Source organism: Bison bison, unplaced genomic scaffold, assembly GCF_000754665.1.
Source record: "Bison bison bison isolate TAMUID 2011002044 unplaced genomic scaffold, Bison_UMD1.0 scf7180017864145, whole genome shotgun sequence".
NCBI lineage: Eukaryota > Metazoa > Chordata > Mammalia > Artiodactyla > Bovidae > Bison > Bison bison.
In genome coordinates this window covers 9,017,877-9,023,913 of record NW_011494717.1, presented here as the reverse complement: position 1 = coordinate 9,023,913, position 6,037 = coordinate 9,017,877, and positions in this window count along the sequence as shown.

Sequence of the window (6,037 nt, the reverse complement as noted above, 5' to 3'; positions counted from 1 at the left end):
TTAGCAGCAGCACAGCCGATGAACAGCTTTGTCATAGTTGCAGGTGGCCAGTAAAGAAACTCAGTCATACATACACATGTATCCATTCTCCCCTACATCCATGCTACTTTTATATTTATAATTAGAATGCAGGAGGAGGAGCCAGGAAGAAGACTGAGAAGGAACAGCTGGTTAAGGAATCTAGAGAACCCTTCAAGAAGACAGGGTTTTCTAAAGGGTCAAATGATACTAAAAACAAAACAAAATCCAAGACAAGGCCATAGAAATGAACATCGCATTTGGCAAAAGGGGAGCAATTTTAGAAGTAGAGATGAACACTTCGATGGAGCAAGTGAGTGAGGAAGGACAACGGAGAGAACTTGGAAAAAGTGTTGTTCTGAGGTGGGGCAGAGAAATGTGGTAGCAGATGGGGATACAGGTTCAAGGAAGGATGTTTTAGTGGGAGATGCTATACTAGAGAGCATTTGTAGGCTGATAAAAATGGAAGAAATGATCCAGTGGTGAGAAAAAAAAAAAAGCCAAGGATGCAGAGGAAACAGAGGGAATACTTTTAAGAGTGAGGCCCTTCAGAAGGGCAAGAAGGGGTGGGATTCAGGCCTATATAGAGGACATGCTTCATCCATCGTGAGCGTGGGCTCAGCTGGGAAAGTGGGAGGTGTGGTCGAGGGTATGATGATGGAGGAGTTCCTGCTTGACTGCTCTTGTTTTCTCATGAGTATGTCGTGAAGGCAAGCTGAGAAGCCTCTATAAAAAAAAAAGAAAAAGTGGGAAATCAATGTGTTAGGATGTGGGAAAGGAAACATATGTGGGAAGGTTGCTGCAGGGCTGAGTGCCCATTTGAAATTTATGGTGAGAATTTCAAGGGAGGCCAGGGAGCACGGTTGTAGTTTCATCTCCAGCCCCTTATTCAAGCAAGGCCTGGAGTGGGAAGTTAGTTCGGGGTCAGGATGGTGTCAGGCAAAACCAGTGGAGGGGGAGGGAGCGAGGGAGAAGGGGAGCAGCAAAGGAGCAATTATAGTAATGAACACGGAATAGGAGATGAATGAAGAGGAAGTAAGGGTAGTAAAGGGAAGATGGTTAGTAAAACAGAAGGTGGTAAAAAAAAAAAATCAGAGGTCTCAATAAGACTGAAGAGATCAGTTCAGTTCAGTTGCTCAGTCACATCTGACTCTTTGCGACCCCATGGACTGCAACACTCCAGGCCTCCCTGTCCATCACCAACTCCCAGGGTTTACTCAAACTCATGTCAATTGAGTCGGTGATGCCATCCAACCATCTCGTCATTCCCTTTTCCTCCCACCCTCAATCTTTACCAGCATCAGGGTCTTTTCAAATGAGTCAGTTCTTCGAACCAGGCGGCCAAAGTATTGGAGTTTCAGCTTCAGCATCAGTCCTTCCAATGAATATTTAGGACAGATTTCCTTTAGGATGGACTGGTTGAATCTCCTTGTTGTCCAAGGGACTCTCAAGAGTCTTCTCCAATACCACAGGTCAAAAGCATCAATTCTTCGGCACTCAGCTTTCTTTATAGTCCAACTCTCACATCCACACATGACTACTGGAAAAACCATAGCTTTGACTAAACAGACCTTTGTTGGCAAAGTAATGTCTTTGCTTTTTAATATGCTGTCTAGGTTGGTCATAACTTTTCTTCCAAGGAGCAAGCATCTTTTAATTTCATGGCTGCAGTCACCATTCATCTGCAGTGATTTTGGAGCCCCCAAAATAAAGTCTGTCACTGTTTCCCCATCTATTTGCCATGAAGCGATGGGACCAGATGCCATGATCTTAGTTTCCTGAATGTTGAGTTTTAAGCCAACTTTTTCACTCTCCACTTTCACCTTCATCAAGAGGCTTTTTAGTTCCTCTTCACTTTCTGCCATAAGGGTGGTGTCATCTGCATATCTGAGGTTATTGATATTTCTCCCGGCAATCTTGATTCCAGCATGTGCTTCATCCAGCCCAGCGTTTCTCATGATGTACTCTGCATATAAGTTAAATAAGTAAGGTGACAATATACAGCCTTGACACATACTCCTTTTCCTATTTGGAAGCAGTCTGTTGTTCCATGTCCAGTTCTAACTGTTGCTTCCTGACCTGCATACAGATTTCTTAGGAGGCAGGTCAGGTGGTCTGGTATTCCCATCTCTTGAAGAATTTTCCACAGTTTGTTGTAATCTGCACAGTCAAAGGCTTTGGCATAGTCAATTAAGCAAAAGTAGATATATTTCTGGAACTCTCTTGCTTTTTCGATGATCCAATGGATGTTGGCAATTTGATCTCTGGTTCCTCTGCCTTTTCTAAAACCAGCTTGAACATCTGGAAGTTCACGGTTCACATACTGTTGAAGTTCCCCTACCAGGGATGGAAACTGTGCCCCCTGCAATGGAAGTGCAGAGGTGGGTCTTTTTTTAGGGACTTTAATTTTATTTATTTTTGAGTGTGCTGGATCTTCCTCGCTGTGTGAGGGCTTTCTCTAGTCATGGCGAAATGGGGCTACTCTTTGTTATGGTGTGTGGACTTCTCCACGTGGTGGCTTCTCCTGATGCCAATCACAATCTCAAGAACTCAGGCGAGGCAGTTGTGGCACATAAGCTTAGTTGCTCTCCAGTATGTGGAATCTTCCCAAACTAGGGATGGAATCTGTGTCCCCTGCATTAGAAGGCAGACTCTTTACCACTGGACCACTAGGGAAGTCCCAGGAAATTGCACTTGAGGAGGTTAGGAGCTGAGATTCCAAGATGTTGGATAACACCTCTGGGCAGAACCAAAGGATTGGCATTTAGATTATATGCAATAGGAAAATCTTATGGGAATATTCTGGATGAAAGTGTAAATAAAAATAGATTTTTTGAATAAGCAACTTGTTTTACTTAGACACAGATTTAAATGGTGGGAACTATGGAGATGTGTACTTAAGTGGGTTAGGAAAATTATATACTATGAGGTTATTTTGGGGGGAACAGAGGGTGGAGTGACTTCATGATAATTCATGTTTGGTATAAGCCTGTTAGGGGAAAAACGCTGAAAGATCTTGGCCCATCAAGGTCTCAACTCACATTATTTTGGTCACAAATTACACAACTTTCTTGTTTGTTTGCTGGGCAAGCTCTGCACACGTGTTTACAATCTGGTTAAAGAATCAGCCTTTACAATGACGTTATTAAACATGCGAGTACACAATGGTGGCCATAGTAACAGCAGGGAGGGTCTGGAGTCTGACGCTCTCAAACTCAGTTTCCTCAGCAACATCGGAGGAGGGTGGTGAAGACTTTGGGAAAGACCATTTTCTCATGCACGCTCACAGCAAATAAAAACACGCAGCTAGAGAATGTTCACAGCGTTGGTGTGACCTTCCCTGTCCTCCTGGCAGGCAGTCATACTGGTGGACATCCAAGACGCTCTGCTCTTTGGCTGAGTGATTTCTGTGACCACGTCAAGACGCCATCGACAACCAACAAGCGAGGCTCTGAGGATCTGTGAAACTTGTCAAGGCCCTCAGCTTCCCTATTTAAAAGAGGAATTCAATGCATTCCTGGTCAGGAGGAGAGTCGGAACTGAAACTTGCCAAAAAGAATTGAAACTTGGCTGTAGTATCATTCAGGGTCTAGTCAGAAACATAAAAACCATACCACTTTAAAAATAATATTTGTTTTTATTTATTTCTTTGACCGTGCTAGGTCTTAGTTGCAGCATGTGGGATCTACTTCCCTGACCAGGGATCGAACCCCTGGCCCCCTGCTTTGGGAGCATGGAGCCTTAGCCACTGGACCACCAGGGAAATCCCCATACCAGTTCTTTTTAACAGAGGGAACTTGTTATAAGGACTGCAAAGGCCAAAGGAAAGAGTTTGGGAAACATAGATGTGACAACAGGAGGAAGCTCTCAGATGGGTGGTGGTTAACAAAGGCAAGAGGTGGGAGTTCCAGGAATCCAGAAGCCTAGACGAGGTGGAGGAACTCAGGAAGGAGAGGAAGGAGTCCAGTTAGAGTAAGAGGGGGTGGGGGGTGCGGTGGGGGGTGGTGGCTGCAAACCCAAACTTCAGTTGCCACCATGACACTCAGGGGAGGAAGCAAACTGTAAGAAGCAAATCCCTTTTTTCTCTTCCTGCCTCAAAGGTTTCCTCTAGCACCCCCTACTGGTAGAACCTAACAAGGTGACAGCTGGTTTGCAGGAGTGCAGCCTCAGCAGCTGTAAGAAAGGAATACAAGTTTCTATTGTGGGACTATCACAAACAATGCTGCTATGAGCATTATTATTTTTTTTTAAATTTCCTTATTCATTTATTTTGCTGTGCCAGGTCTTAGTTGTAGCATGCAGGATCTTTAATCACAGCATGCAAACTCTTAGTTGCATTCCCCAACCAGGGACTGGACCTGGGCCCCCTGCATTGAGAGCATGACATCTTAGCCACTGGACCACCAGGGAAACCCTGGCTATGAGCATTCTTATACAGCTTTGATGTCCTTTGTGCACTCATATTTTGGGGGTATATACCTAGATGTGTACTTGCTGGACACAGGTATTAACCATTCTGGCAAATATGTAGTGGTATCTCATTATGATTTCAGTTTGCATGTTTCTAATTACTATTGGGAGGACTTCCCTGGTAGTCTAGTGGCTAAGACTCCTTGATCCCAAAGCAGGGGGCCAGGGTTCAATCCCTGGTGAGGGAACTAGATCTCACATGGTACAACAAAGACTTATATGCAGAATACATCATGAGAAACGCTGGGCTGGAAGAAGCACAAGCTGGAATCAAGATTGCCAGGAGATACATCAATAACCTCAGATATGCAGATGACACCACCCTTATGGCAGAAAGTGAAGAGGAACTAAAAAGCCTCTTGATGAAAGTGAAAGAGGAGAGCGAAAAAGTTGGCTTAAAGCTCAACATTTAGAAAACTAAGATCATGGCATCTGGTCCCATCAGTTCAATTCAGTCGAGTTGCTCAGTCGTGTCCGACTCTTTGCGACCCCATGAATCACAGCACGCCAGGCCTCCCTGTCCATCACCATCTCCCGGAGTTCACTCAAACTCACGTCCATTGAGTCGGTGATGCCATCCAGCCATCTCATCTTCTGTCGTCCCCTTCTCCTCCTGCCCCCAATCCTTCCCAGATCAGAGTCTTTTCCAATGAGTCAACTCTTCGCATGAGGTGGCCAAAGTACTGGAGTTTCAGCTTTAGCATCATTCCTTCCAAAGAACACCCAGGGCTGATCTCCTTCAGAATGGACTGGTTGGATCTCCTTGCAGTCCAAGGGACTCTCAAGAGTCTTCTCCAACACCACAGTTCAAAAGCATCCATTCTTAGGCACTCAGCCTTCTTCACAGTCCAACTCTCACATCCACACATGACCACAGGAAAAACCATAGCCTTGACTAGACGGACCTTTGTTGGCAAAGTGATGTCTCTGCTTTTGAATATGCTATCTAGGTTGGTCATAACTTTCCTTCCAAGGAGTAAGCGTCTTTTAATTTCATGGCTGCAGTCACCATCTGCAGTGATTTTGGAGCCCCCAAAAAATAAAGTCTGTCACTGTTCCACTGTTTCCCCATCTATTTCCCATGAAGTGATGGGACCAGATGCCACGATCTTCATTTTCTGAATGTTGAGCTTTAAGCCAGCTTTTTCACTCTCCTCTTTCACTTTCATCAAGAGGCTTTTTAGTTCCTCTTCACTTTCTGCCATAAGGGTGGGGATGTACTCTGCATATAAGTTAAATAAGCAGGGTGACAATATACAGCCTTGACGGACTCCTTTTCCTGTTTGGAACCAGTCTGTTGTTCCTGGTCCCATCACTTCATGGGAAATAGTTGGGGAAACAGTGTCAGACTTTATTTTTCTGGGCTCCAAAATCACTGCAGATGGTGATTGCAGCCATGAAATTAAAAGACGCTTACTCCTTGGAAGGAAAGTTATGACCAACCTAGATAGCATATTCAAAAGCAGAGACATTACTTTGCCAACAAAGGTTCGTCTAGTCAAGGCTATGGTTTTTCCAGTGGTCATGTATGGATGTGAGACTTGGACTG